This window comes from Leguminivora glycinivorella, chromosome 1, assembly GCF_023078275.1.
Source record: "Leguminivora glycinivorella isolate SPB_JAAS2020 chromosome 1, LegGlyc_1.1, whole genome shotgun sequence".
NCBI classification, from domain to species: domain Eukaryota; kingdom Metazoa; phylum Arthropoda; class Insecta; order Lepidoptera; family Tortricidae; genus Leguminivora; species Leguminivora glycinivorella.
Genome location: NC_062971.1, coordinates 25,000,139 through 25,014,796, shown reverse-complemented (window position 1 = coordinate 25,014,796; position 14,658 = coordinate 25,000,139). Strand labels below are relative to the sequence as shown.

General features: G+C 36.5%; 1 protein-coding gene across 4 annotated transcripts in view; it reads right to left on the bottom strand.

The window, feature by feature from the left end:
* LOC125232634 (dachshund homolog 1) overlaps positions 1-14,658 on the bottom strand; it is a 189,451-nt gene that overhangs the window by 22,255 nt on the left and 152,538 nt on the right. The window lies entirely within an intron of this gene.

Here is a 14,658-nt window from a genome sequence, read left to right as displayed (position 1 = left end):
TTGAGGCCTCCGGCGCTATTCATATTTTTGGACAAATTCATGAATTCGATGAAAAAGTTATAAAAAAACTACGAAACAAAGTGCCTACAAGATTTACTTTTACACACAGCTATTCCTTAAACGAAGGCCTTGGCATACCTACATGTCCAGATCTATCAAATTTTTTATTATTCTTACTTTTCGTCGATACTTGATTGTTTTTCTCAAAACGATAAGTAATAAATTCATACAATTCCATAAAACGTACAAGAACGCAGTCGTATGAGATTAACGATGATTGAGCCGTGAAGCCAGTTGTCACTTTAGTCGTTTGAGCGGTACTCATCCTTTTACTGCTCTGGTATAAAAAAAATCATTTCTGACTTAACATGTTTTTTATGTTTGTGTTATATCCACGTGCGAAATTTCTGAAAGTCATTAGATTTATTTTTAAGTGCGTTTGTTATTTTGAGACCACCTGAGACTCTTTATCGTGAAGGAACTAAGGTCAAAATATTGACATAATCGTTTTTCCAGCATATTCAATGAGGCGTGATGAAATCGGTCTGACAATCGGATCGGAGTAAGGCTAGAATCGAAACATTTAAAGTAAAAAATCGTTGCCGTTCAGTATATTTGTATTATTTTGGTCGGGATGGCGCACCGGGCCATGCTTCCTGCGAAGTCGGTGTGGTCGTAACACGACACCTTTTATTAATATGCTTGAATTAATAATATTGTAGATATCTGTTGGCAAGGGCCGAGGAGGACTCGCGTGCAAATGTATCGTAAGGCTTCGGTGCATCGATTTGAAAATGAAATATCGATTTTCATTCCACGTTGTGAACACATCTTTAGAGCTCAGTATTGGTTCGAAAAATCCTTTGTGTGTGGTATTTGCTACTGTAGAGGAAAAAAATGTAGCAAAATATGCTGCAAGTAACGGTTATACGTTATGTAGTATTCGTAGCAATATACCTACTAAGATTATTACATATAAGTAGCTCTATTTAATTAAAAATTTACATGCATATACAAGAAACTAACACTCAACTTAAAGGCTAGCTTATGTATATCTAAAATAGGCCCTTGAGGCATTGTACCAAGGATGCTGGCGACATTTCCTCGCTGTGTCGTAATGCTGATAGGTACGTTGTGCGAATACAAAATTTAGTTCAGCAAAAACAATCTTTATACCACACTGGTAAATTAAATAATTTGGTTCAACCAAACCATCAAACTGACTGCAGAAACATTTTTTATCAAAGTTTTAGTAGAACGTTTATCATGTCGAATACGGAGCCGGAGTTTCTCTAGAAATTACGAGATTAATAGTTATTTGTTATACAAGGGGGCAAAGTTGTATTTTAACGCCGAGTGTGGAATTGAAAAACGAGCAAGTGAAAGGATTCTATAGTTGAACCACGAGCGAAGCGAGTGGTTCGAGAATAGAATCCTGAACTTGCGAGTTTTTTAACACACGAGAAGTAAAATACATTTGCACCCGAGTGTAACACAAAACTTTTCCCCTTACTATAGCGAGGAAACTGCAACGCAAAAAATGCGTTTATCACTGCTTCCAGTACTTCCACAGGTGGTAAATCATCTTTATTACTAGATTCACCTACTTTTATAAATTTTAAAGCAGTTCATTTGATTTTATTCAAGGTCCAATTACTTTACCCACTAGTGGATAAAATGCGTTTTTACCCGCTGGTATTAAAGGACAAAACACGTGTTTCCGAGCTAGTGAGGGGAAAAAAAATTTACATATGATTTAGTCAGTTTTCAAATTTGAATCTTAATTAATCTAATTTTTTTAATATTGTATAATTGGCTTTATTAATAGTGTGAACCTGCCTTAGAAATCTATATTATTTGTGGTCATGGTTCGTTAATATTTCTTGTAAGTGGGTAGCTTTTGCACATTTTAATTTTTCCTCAGTCACCCGTTGACCACGAACGCTGTAAAGAGTTCGAAACGTCGGGATGTATTTTAAATTCATTATACGCGATTTAATCCGTTTCCATAGTTTTATTTCTTGAATCTTATTATTCAGAACTACCATGTAGCTTAATTGTTTTTTAAGAAATAACGTAACGTAAGGGCTTAGCTCTTAACTTCCACTGTTACTAAGTATATCAACTACAGATTAGCACAGCACTTTTTAAACGTGGTGTTCTAGACACAGGTACCACCCACATGGATCAACTAACCGTAAGGGCTAATTCGATTAATCACGTATAGAAAAGGTTACAATGTATGTTGTAGCCACTAGGGGCGAATGTAAATTTTCCTTCGCCTGGTCTAGTAAAACTAGAAATATTTTTCAAATACGTTTAATGTTCTATTTATTAATATTTTTCAAATACGTTTAACAAAAGAATAAAAATAATAGTTTGAACTTGATTAGAGTAATTAAAAATCATTAGGTATTATTTCTTAACAGCAGGTAATTCCTATCAGTGACTAGGTCGAATATGGTGCTTCTGTACCTATTCTAATAAGAATATAAATAAATACCTATTTAGTAAGCGTATGTCCTTGTTCTTATGCAAAATAATAAAGCAGGCAGGTAAGCTGGCAAATATTGACGCGGATGATTGCAGCGGTCCGGCGGGCCCCTGCTCGCTGTGAATTAAAACGGGGACGAGAAAAATTAATCCTAATGCGATTTTAATGAAGCTGAAATGAACGAATGTAATAATGAATTGTTAAGCCGTCGGTTTCGGGTTTCTTTTATTACGGAATGAAAATAAGACGTATCTTCCTTAAATATGTATCGATCGGCGTAAGTTTCTTACGTACTTAACCACATTTAAAGAGTAATAACTCTTCGAGAAGCTATATCGGAGTGTAAGCGAGGTAAAATATTATAATAATTAAGGCGTAGTATTGCATAAAGACGCACGCCTCGACATCGAGTATAAAGCACACGGACGCTGAAAATGTACACCTGAAGTCTGTTCCCGCTTTTGCATTAACGAATGCGGAAGCGGCGCTGTGCATACAGGACGCGTTGCACCCTCTCTGGCCTGCACCCCCTCCCCTCGGGCCTCTCGCTCCGACTAGCCTCCAGCTCCTCTGGTGTCCCACCCGCACCGCGTTCATTACCTCCACGCGGCGACCTAACAATTCAAGTTTGCTTTCCGCCACACAATCTACGCCACCAGACAGACTAGACTGCACCATCCCATACACCGGCCACTCGAATAATAAAGATGCAGAAATTAACCCGTCCGTACTGAAAAAGAGGAAACTAAGTGAAGCTATCTCGACTTGAATAGAGGTAATGCCGCGCGAGCACTCGTGTTCCGAATGAAAGAAACTCGCCGGATAATGGCGCGCTTGTTGAAACAGAGGGTAAATGTCAACCGCGGAATAAAAACAGTCAACAGATAAATGCAAACGATAAACACGGGAGCAAACTGAAAAGACGAGACGAGAGTTATGTTGGTTCTACAAATAGAGGAACGAAATGTGCTTTCGAATGGGATCAACTTAGGTAGAGAAACATCTAGAATCGCGCAATCAATAAAGTGTCTGCATCAGATTTGCTACAGCCCATAAAATATTCAATTACGCATAAGCACACATTTGCTAAGGCCAACAACGACCACGCGGCACCCCCATTAAAGACGCCTAAGGGCCATTTAATCGGTCAGTGGATGTAAATTCGCCGGCCCCAAAACAAATATCCCGAAACTAATAAGGAAACGAAATATGTAAATTGTCTGCCATATTGTTTCACAAGTGAAATCTTCCTTTAATCTTATAACAAATCCGCGTTCAAATGACCGGTCCGGGGCCAATTTGAATATGGAGGGTTGGCGGCAGGGTCAGGCTGCGGGTAGCGGTGAGCAAGGAAGCAAATGTATGCAAGACACGCACGGAGGAGATAGCGCCCGTAATGTTGTCCTATGCACATATTGCATCAAATTAGTTGTCGACTTGTAAACAAGGAGGAGGAAAGTAAGGCAGCTAAGACGGCGGCCGTGGGTAGTTTGCATGGATATGAGAGCGGCAATATGGGATCCGCAGCTGCTAGCTCCACTCATTAAGATGTTTTATGGTCGGCCCGCCGGACCGTGTTACCAATTTAAGATATTTCTATGCGGGACGGCGCCACGTTAGTTTGGCTTCCGATTAGGGGATTGAGGTGGTCCTTTAAGGTATTATAGTAATTATTGCGGCGCCCATTATACGGTTAGCATTGTCCCCTGTTTTCCCCCGGCGGTGACAATGTAAAGGGTTGTATCAAAGCATAACTCGAACTCAATTCGACATCGGTGCAAATTTGCGCCCGTAAATCAAAGCGAATAACTTTCATAGGGAAGCGAAAGCAAAAAAGTGGATTCGGAAAACAAAACAAAACACAAATGCAATAAATGTGAAACGGTGAAAAATACAAAGTCAAACAAATTTCGTCCGATCTGTCGCACCTTTCCGAGCAGCGAGTAAATCAAAGGGTGTTGAAACTTTACACCCACTTAAAGCCGGACACAGTTATAAAGCGTTCGAACTTCGCCGACCCTGGGCCCATCAAACGGCCACCCCTTCCCGCATTCTACCGGGAGAAAATTAAAAGTTAGCAGATGCCGGGTGCACGCGTGGCCGCAGACTGCTATTTAACCAACCGCCAGATTACATCTTTACACCTCAATTCTAGAATATTATCATTTTACAGTCAGGAACCTAAAGTAAACCAAAACCGTCGCCTTAATAAATATCAAGAATAAGATATATTTAGACAGGCATAATGCGCTAACAATAGTGCCCGCCGAAGTCCTACAAAGTCCTCGTTAGTTAGCAAGAGCTCCAAACGGAGAACAACTTGCCTTTTGAACTAAAGAGTTTCTTGTTCATCACTGGGTGGACCAAGTTTCTATCTGTAATCAACTAATCAGGAAACCTCAGGTACACTCAGGTATTCAGTTGCTAGTATTAAAATTTACTTTAGTAATAAAATATTCAGTTGAATATATGAAACTATTATAAAGTGTTTTTGAGTAGGTCATTAATTTGGTAGGTATACTTAAGTATGGGGTAGGCAAATGTTAGGATGCTCGTCTTACCAACGAGTCGCCAAGTGCTTACTCCGACACCACCGGTCAGCGGTGGTCAGGTCAGTCGAGATGAATAATTACAGATGAGAATTCGCAAGCTTTGAAATATAACGCGCCCGGAATTGGACAAAGTTCGAAGGTTTCTAAGGGGCTCTGTGTCAAATAAACAGTACTATTAGTAGAATCTAGTTATAAGTGATTGCATTACGTAGTATATAATTTATTTACAGGTTAAAAACCAATATTTGGAAGTAGCAAGTGAAAAAAATAAATGAGTAATACCTTTTATAGAAAATAAATGCCGGTTACTTATTTCAAATACAATAAAATTAATAATTAATTGTAGTAGAGTTATACTTTAGTTAGAACTTACAATTAGTAGTATCAATTGTAATTTCAATTCAATTTTAAATCTTTTCTGAATATGTACATACACAATTATACATGTGACGTGTAAAAGTGCCCCTGTGGCCTATTTGCTGAATTTTTTTTTGATACCATATTGTAATCAATATCTCGTATAGGTACATATTTTGAATTGAATATACATATTTACTTCTTAGGTATTTGTTATATACAATTTTCCTATTTTTAATTTGAACCTACATAATATATTAAATTATTTGCCTTTGGTTTATGAATGATTTTATTTGAAAATATTATGTACATAATTTAAGTACATATTAGCTTTCTTAATGACTAATAAGAATGCTAATAATTATGTAAATATTAGGCATTAAGAGAAGTCGAATTTTAAAATACATATGTATTATGTAATGTATATATTATTTTTAGGCCTGTTAGTGTATGTATGTAAATTGACTCATTGTAATTTCTACATTAGTAAAAATGTTAATGTGTACCTAAGTATGTACAGTGGACATTAAATGTGAATGAGACAGTAACAATACATCTCAACAAAAAGGTATATTTCAAAATTGGCAGTTCTGTAACTACCACAGGCTTAATCAGGACTAAATTAATAGTTGGCAAAGAGGTGATTCAGTCGAATGTGATTAAGCGCACGGGTCGAGCACAGATCTGGGGGTTATTAAATAATTTATTGTCTTACAACTATTCCAAGGGTCCCTCGGATACATAGCTAAGATTCTACTCGACTTGCAGGTATACTAAGAGAACAAGTATAGGTAAGTTATACAGAGATACTTATAATGCAAGCGGCCAACGATTGTCATACTCGTAGATGGCGCCAGCATAGCGTTCTGCCGTTTCTAGTCTTAATGGGGTTATGTACCTACGTTACTCTTTTATTTTATGTAGATTCTATAAAAGCTATTGTTTTGGTTCAACTTTAGTTACTTTAAATTTGGAATTTGGAACCTACAAACCATATTTATGCATTTTCTACGAGACGTATTCAACATAAGTATAACGAACCTTTTGGTCCATCTTTTATGGCTTTCAACATTAATTTCGCCTTGTCAGTGGCAAATTACTCTGGCTGCCCATTCACGCTCAAAAATCACTCTCAATCGAGTCGAGTGGGACAAAATAAAAGGTGAATTCATCATGGGGGTGCGAATCGTAGCCCCCTATCGGGAAACCGAGGCGGGAAACGCATGTCCGGTCCATTTGTAAACACTAACAGGTAGAGACGGCTTTTGACAGTTTATTAAATTAAATTGAGTGTGCGATTGTTGGTGATTTGTAACAAATTGCGATCAAAGCGGATTGCGTTCCGGCGTGATGAATTCTTGGAAGATTCAATCCGACAAGAACGTTGTTACATAACCCTTACTAAATTGAAATGGCGTATCTTTCATTTATTTCTGCAATTTATATCTGAACATCTTATTTACGTTGTTTTCATAGTCCAAGACATACCTATACTCGTATTATAACTATATTCCTTAAAGAAAAAAACTGGCCAAGAGCGTGTCGGGCCACGCTCAGTGTAGGGTTCCGTAGTTTTCCGTATTTTTCTCAAAAACTACTGAACCTATTAAGTTCAAAACATTTTCCTAGAAAGTCTTTATAAAGTTCTACTTTTGTGATTTTTTTCATATTTTTTAAACATATGGTTAAAAACCCCATTTGTAGGTATAAGCTACTGAAAAATTTAAATGAATTATGTTACTGTGTCGTAGGATCAATAAGTGGAATTTTAGAAAAGTTAATTTTCTCGATCAGAATACAGAATACGGCTGTCAAAAATGGAAGTAGGTAATTAGCAAAATTGAGGCACATTTAGAGACAGGTCTAAAATGCTCTTTCTAACAAATTTTGACTAATATGGCAATGTATTTAATAAATAAACGCATTTAAAAATCGTTACACGATTAAACTATAAATATTTATATTAAATCAATGCATTACCCCTTTATCATCTTACTAATTTCCAATATAATATTGATTTGTGAATATGTTAATATTGTTTCAAAAACTCAAAAATATGCGACGCTGTGATTTTAGTACTCTGGTCAACAAAGGCTAAAGGGTTTTATGAATCAATTTCAGCGCTTCATTTGATTACGTTCTGGTGCATACATATATACACACGAGTAGAATGTACATATCTAAATTAAAAGGGTTCTAGATAATTCGTTTTTGTCGAAATATCGTCTGGCACAGGTCTGAATTGAATTACATGCCATTTACGCCTATAGTCGAGTTCATAAATATGTGTACATTTTTCACCTTATTGCACAGAGTTAAGGTGAAGAAATGTACACATATTTATGAACTCGACTGTACATGTTTTGGTGGAAGTGCATTAAATGCAACTACATGGATCAACTAAAAAAATAATGTAGAACCATCTGCAATTCTACATATTATCTGGGTGCGTAGCCGAATGGCACAAACGCTTATGAAACGAAACGCTCGTATATTTTTTTTATCGATATCTATCTCTATCGCTCTTGCGTATTGGCGCGACGCCAGACTACCTTTCGCGGCGTTTCGTTTTCGTTTCGCGTCGTAGAAATGCCATTCGGCTACGGGGCCTGGTAACCGTAAAAGCACGTTTTAAGCAAAAACAAGTTTTTCAGTACAGATGGTGTTTTTTTTCGTACTAGTGCGAGAAGTGGTTCATTCTCAGAGGAAAAAATCTATAGAGAGGACAAGCCGCGCGCGGCCTGGTCGCAGATGTAGGCCCATTGGGCCTACACCGCCGCCAGTTCGCCGTCCGCTGTCATCGAGTGTACACGCGCGCTGTTCACCGACGAAAAACGAGTTTTATCCAAAATGCCGAAGTGTGCAATAATAACTTGCAAACATCGCAGTGACCTGAATAATTTCCAAGCCGATAGGATAACATTTCATAGGTAAATACTATTTATTTCCTTTTATTTCACATAAAACACGAATTCAACGTAATACTCCGAGTTGTACCATGTAACCTTACGTTTGCTTGTGCTTTAAAACGTTCATTATACATTGCGGCTACACAAGGAACATATTGTAAACAGTGTAGTGTTTTGCGCCGCAATGAACGGTGTACAAAACGATTCACTCAGTGAGACATTTTTCTCGGAAACGAGGCGAGGCGTTCCCGCTATTTATCGTTGTGTGCGTGCGCGATCGCGCTCGCTTATCGTTCGCATGTACACAACCATTGAAATGATGCGCGTGTATTGCGCAATAGGAGCGTCCAGCTACAAGTGTGTGTGGATTAGGTGTGTGCGTGCATTATCTTTACAATTACTGGTGCTTTGTGTGGGTTGCGCAGACCTTGCGACAGGCGTATTCTATACAAATCGCCCGGCATGACCTATCTCCCGAAATCTGTGGGTTCATTATATGCCAGGTCGAAACTTCGGAGGCTCATCTGTAGCTGTACTGAAAAACGTCGTACGATACACGTGCGAAAAGGAAATTCATAACTCGTGTCGATTTAAAACACTCCCTTCGGTCGTGTATTAATTTATCCCCACTAGTTTTGAACTTCCTTTTTTACGCACTTGTATCGTAATGTACTATTTTTTTTTAATACAATTAGTTTTCTATAACACCCTGGTGAAAACGCGTTTTCACTGGTCAAAACTAGTTTTTCCCAATTGTCTTGATGAAAGCTAGTTTTAACTGGGATTAATTAGTTAAAACTAAATATGAAGGGGAGGTTTGGTAAATTTTGGCCAATTTCCCATTAAATAGGATCTGAAGATTCTGAAGTTTCAAAAATGTAATACTTATCGGTGGATTGGGTAATTCCATGGCAGAGAGCGAAAAAAAATATTTTTTTGAGGTCAGAATTTTTAAAATCTGGTTATGGGGTAATGTTCTTTGGCTCGCTAGACCTTACTTGAACCGATTTTTTTTTAATAAACTGAGTTTAACTAAGTAAGTATGCCAATTTTTTTAAAGTTTAAAATGCGTGCTTTTTAAGATACGTGCGTAAACTGAACTAATTAAGACTCACATTATATTCAAGGGATTTTTCTAATTATAAAATGTAGCTGACATTTTTAGAAAAATACTAAAATAACATAATATTTAAAAAAATCCAAATAATAATTAAAAACTGAATATCTTTTTTGGGGGAAATAATATAACCTTCCCTCATATCCCTAAAAATCAAGGAATCCTGTATTTTTTTTACTTCTGTAACTTTTACTTCATATTTCGATCACTAACTATAAAAAAATACGTTTCATTCGGACGTAACAAAAGTTACTGATTTCTTGAAACGCAAGTTACCAATGTTTTGCATGTTTATTTTCATAATTGAAAAATATTAAGATTCCTTTTTGCTACATAAACATACATGTACTCTTGACTGACACGATTTAAGATGGAAATAAAAAATCGTATTTAAATGATGCTTTAAAAACCCATGTCCAATTTCTGTAACGAAAGTTACCACCTCATTTTAGTGTACTGAGGCCAGAAAATGTTTATGTTTCAAATAATTTCCACTTTAGTTTAATGAAATTTAACTGAATTAAATGGTGCACCAGCAAAAAAAGATATTTAAGTATGAAATCAAGCCACAAATAACCTTTGTTTGACAACTTTGCGTTCTAAATGTAACGCAAGTTATCATGGAATTACCGATTGATAATTTATGCAGACTGAAACTCAAAACTGCATAGTGCCTTCGTCGCTAAAATCAGATTGTTCATGACACTCTACAAATAATCTGAATAAAAGTTAATATACACACAAAGATAAACACTATATCCGTAATTGCTCCCCGTAATAACACAGCACTGCAGACAAGATAAACAAGCAAATGAATTCACGATAAAAACCAATAAGTCGATAAAACAGGAATTACGTTCAAATGGCCGGGGAGAAAGCATAAACCGTCCGTTTGCTGCCCAATGAGAATATAAATTGAATCATCTTTCACGCCCGGGTGCTAGCAAACGAAAACAACAGATTTTAATGACTATTGGATTTATAACTAATTATCGATCAGATTTGGCAAGAGAAGGGATAAGCGAACGAAATAACTACATATCTATGTGACACGTGTTTTGTAGATTTCTTATGTGTTGTATATTAGGTACCTACTAAGGGTTTTCAGGAGTTTTTTATTCAAGATTATTTAAGCTTTCATTTGTACGTAACACCAAAAGGATGAATGATACAGTTTTGAACGGGAACATTCCTTTTTAGGATTTCTTACCTCAAATTGCCGCATTCTTATTGTTAATGTTAAATTCTTGGGTTGGCGACTAGTGTAGCTCGTGTATGTAGCAGAGGGAAATGTGAAATTTAACTCAATTGAGCGTTCTATTTGCAAGTTTTACAACTGAATGGCAGCAAATGCAGCATTAGCATATAGAAGTACAAACACATTATATTGATACGGTTTCAATAATGTAGGATGATACAACAACAGACTATAGCAAAACTTGAGACAGGAAATTGTATATGATAGTTAGCTCGTATTAGAATACACCCTCAAGTTGCAAAATATAAATACGATATGAGTTCCATTAATACGATATCCTGCAATCAAAATCACTGTATGGCTTCTGCCGACGTCTGCTACTCGTGTGTGGTCCCGGTAAACAAAGATCTTAATGATCGTACTCCGTCCAATGTAAACAATTTATTAGCCCGCAATCGACATCGATGTTACAATCGATTCTCGCATTCGATACATTGATACATGCTTCGCTGAAATGGACATCATTCATTGCTAACGGGTGTATCGATTTTAATTGCGTTTTGTGAGAAGTGAATGGGCAAATTCTTAAGCGCGTGAAGAAAAAAATAGTTTTCTGACTGTATCTGGTAAGTAAATATTATATATTAAGTACCTAATGCAATATTTCGTTATGTGTAAAATATATTTAAAAAAACCGGCCAAGAGCGTGTCGGCCTGTCGGGCCACGCCCAGTGTAGGGTTCCGTAGTTTTCCGTATTTTTCTCAAAAACTACTGAACCTATCAAGTTCAAATCAATTTTCCTAGAAAGTCTTTATAAAGTTCTACTTTTGTGATTTTTTTCGACTCACACACTTTTTTTTCCTTTAGGAGCGATTATTTCCGAAAATATTAATATTTTTGTCGGGCCACCTTTAGTTCCGAGTTTTCCGTATTTATCTACTGAACCTTCAAGTTCAAAACAATTTTTCTAGAAAGTCTTTATAAAGTTATACTTTTGTAATTTTTTTCATATTTTTTAAACATATGGTTCAAAAGTTAGAGGGGGGGGGGAAAACGATTATTTACGAAAATATTAATATTATCAAAAAACGGTCTTAGTAAACCCTTATTCATTTTTTAATACCTATCCAACAATATATCACACGTTGGGGTTGGAATGAAAAAAAATATCAGCCCCCACTTTACAAACCCTAATAAAACATTTATTTCCATTTTTTATTTTTGCACTTTGTTGGCGTGATTGATATACATATTGGTACCAAATTTCAGCTTTCTAGTGCTAACGGTTACTGAGATTATCGCGGACGGACGGACGGACGGACGGACGGACGGACAGACATGGCGAAACTATAAGGGTTCCTTAAACCCTTATTCATTTTTAAATACCTATCCAACAATATATCACACGTTGGGGTTGGAATGAAAAAAAATAAACCCTATAAAACATTTTTTTCCATTTTTTATTTTTTACTTTGTTGGCGTGATTGATATACAATTATACATATTAGTACCAAATTTCAGCTTTCTAGTGCTTATGGTTACTGAGATTATCCGCGGACGGACGGACGGACGGACAGACAGACATGGCGAAACTATAAGGGTCCCTAGTTGACTACGGAACCCTAAAAACTAACGATAGATCAGGATATAACTTCATTCCCTAATGAGAAAGTAATTGATAACTTTTATTGCACAGTAAATATTGAGATCCGATCTTGAACACAAAACTCAGCTTTTCCGGCTTACGGCTCGTACAACACGACAATGTGAGTATAGATATCGCCACCCAAAGTTCAGGTTAGCCCCCAAGTTCAGCAGTTTACGTTGCAGAGTAAAATTTGAGATCAATATCTCCCGAGACACCGGATGCGGTCTGTCGGCCATGCCCGATTATTATTAGGTTTCCTACGTCCGGACCGCTTCCTACTCATACATTTTTTACTCGTCAAGTTATTCAATATTTCGTCGGGGATAGTGCAATACCGCGTAACTAACAAAGTCAATAAGTTCCAATTTCCTTGTAAATTGTTCCCGTGTTGAACTCTATGTGTTTTGTTAGATACGCGGTATTGCACTATCCCCGACGATTTGTAAAAATCATTAGCATCTAAGTATTACTTTTATCCGATGCCAGTTTTATCCCTGTTATGTAGAAATGCAGTTTTTTACTTTAATAATAACTACAACTACAACTTTAATAATGACTAATGACTATTACAAGTCATTCTTTAAGCATACATATAAATAAATGTTTTGTAATTGATTTGGTTACTTTTGTTTCCGATTACTACCTTGGATTTGCGCTTAGAAACTTCATTAATGTTACCAGAAATGGAAATTCTTCCGAACAACAAACACTTGCGAATTAAACTTTCCACTCATTTTGTTAATCCCTCAAGTCACTGGAAACTCCTGTTTTTGTTTGTTTCTATAATTAAAGCGCCCACTTAATACTCTTCTGATAATTATTCAGCTTTCTGTTGAAATTCTATTTGAAGAAGTCTACTTTGGAAGGATTGTTTCGCTTAAACACGCTTTCGTTAATCTATCAATGGCATTAATCTTAACTTTTGATTATGTGATTGTTCACATAAAGTCTAGCTTTGTAAACAGCATATCAATATGTTAGTGTTGTACATTTTAGGTGTATTTTAGAGTACGGTCTAACTACTGGACCAGTGACTAGCCGGCGCTAACACGCAACTCCAGTTCAGTAGTTCACACGCTTGGGTTAGCAATTTGTATGTTATGGCGAAAATGCAAACTTACAACTTTGTTTCCCTATACCTGTCGGAGACTTAAAATAGACAATTACAATGTACCTTATTACTACAATAACAACGTTGTCCGTTGCAGCTTTCGTGTTATCTAAGTACAAGGTCATTGTAAAAATGGTTTTAGAAACAGTTCATGCTTACGATTTATTAAATTTTTGAAGATATTCTGTGAATTGAGAATTGCAACGCTAAATTTGCTGACGTATTCTTTTACTAATGTCACAAAGTTAATATTTTTCTTAACGCCATCGTGACATCATTGTTAAATACTTTGGAAAAATATCCTACTTGAAAATAAGTTCATAAACAGTTTGAAACTAAATATAGGGGTTTCCACACTTCTGTCTCTTGTAGGTAAAATGCAACAAGTCGGATCGGGTTGCAAGCACACGATACGACCGGCACATGGCGTGTGCGCTCGATTGTAGCGAAATCGACAATTCGATCGTGGTAAAATCGACACGACTACGTCCCAACCCTATTTAAGCGGACTCTAACCACCAGTTTCCCTGTTAACATAAATTATATTTTGACTAAATGTCACTAAAATTTCCGTCAAACTTAGAAAATGTACCCAGGTATATAATAATAATATTATGTTGTTACCTAGATTCAATTACATATATTTATGTAAATGTAATTTGGAAACTGACTACTGATCGCATAATTTCAATTAATATTTATCGATACTAGTACATGCTTTTTTCCTGAAAATGTCTTATTCCGGGCGCGCATCAATAATTATAAAGTTCATTACTTCATCGGATTCATCTGAAACTTGACTCCTTCTTATTACGGGGAAACAGGATCATATAAGCACATTGAAACCTGTTCTAACAATTTCACACACAATCATAAATTCTAATTTAGCATCTTCGTGGATCTCGTTACGAACTCGCCTTCGGTTTCCCGGACTCATTGTGTGCTCCCAAGACATTGCAGCCCCACAGTACACGTATACAAAATTAATTAGACAAAATCTTGGCTCGTGTAATATTTTATTATTACTTCGGCTGTTGTGCGAGATTTTATGAACGCGTTGTATTTATTGCTTTCCCTGCGTAATGGATCTGAATAGGGCTTTGATTAGCATCGTTCCCGTATGGCGGTTGTCTGAAGCTACAACTTTACAAGGTTATAATTACAGTAGTTGTAATTACGAGGTTGCTTACATTGTGAAACTCCTCCATTTCGTTATCTCGCTACGAATGATGATGGTTTGTTAAATTAAACGTCGTGTACGGAACTGATAT